Genomic DNA, 833 nt, shown 5'->3' with positions numbered 1-833 from the left:
GATCCAGGGTCCTCTAACCCCTGCCTGTCTACCACCCACCATCCCAGCAGCTCCTCACTCACAGGCTGCTTGAGGAACTAACCTGGCCTGCACCAAGCACCACCCATCCTTGGCTGGGGACCAGCAGGAGCGGAGACAGCCCGAGGCTGGAGATGGTGATGGGGGAAGAGCAGACGAGTGGATGGATGGATGGGTGGATGGATGGATGGACGGGTGGATGAGTCCCAAGTTTTAGGTTTTCCAAATGGTCCCGAACAGTGAGGTCTAGAAATGTTTGGGGCAAGAAATAATCTGGTCTTTCCCAGTTTTGGGGAGCAAGATAGTGCATGGGTCTTCTATGCCACCTCATAGTGCCTGGTACATTCCTCCCCACATCTGCCTGGTTTTCTCTGCCACCCCAACAGGAGGTTCCATAGATATTCACATTTCCCACTGCACTTTACTAGACAGTGTTTTCCTTAGTCTAAACCTCCCCAAGCCTTCTGGCCAGCAGTGGTCTTGTTACCTGTGTGTCATGAGCTTAGAGTCTGCCCTCAGTTCCCTGAGAGGTGTTTTGAAGCAAGAGACATTTGTACATGGGTATCTTGGGATGGGTGGATGGGTGGATGGGTGGATGGATGGATGAATGGATGGATGGATGGGTGGATGGATGGATGGAAGCACGGACAGATGGACTGAGGAGTGGACGGAGTCACGGATGGGTGGGTGGAGGTGTGGATGGACAGATGGGTGAATGGATGGATGGACAGACGGATGGATGGAGACACAGGTGGGTGGATGGGGGTGTGTGGACGGGGGGGGTGAAGGGGGGGGGGATGTGGGGAGGGAAACCA

The 833-nt window shown here is 54.7% G+C and overlaps 1 protein-coding gene across 1 annotated transcript in view; it reads right to left on the bottom strand.

Annotated features, from left to right (window-relative positions):
• LOC104495639 (deoxyribonuclease-1-like) overlaps positions 1-833 on the bottom strand; it is a gene marked incomplete at its 3' end in the record, with an annotated part of 3,690 nt that overhangs the window by 2,469 nt on the left and 388 nt on the right. The gene's annotated exons all lie outside the window — the stretch shown is intronic.

Source organism: Buceros rhinoceros, unplaced genomic scaffold (assembly GCF_000710305.1).
Source record: "Buceros rhinoceros silvestris isolate BGI_N320 unplaced genomic scaffold, ASM71030v1 scaffold33166, whole genome shotgun sequence".
NCBI lineage: Eukaryota > Metazoa > Chordata > Aves > Bucerotiformes > Bucerotidae > Buceros > Buceros rhinoceros.
The sequence above is the reverse complement of the archived record's forward strand: the minus strand, read 5'-3'. Positions and strand labels throughout refer to the sequence as shown.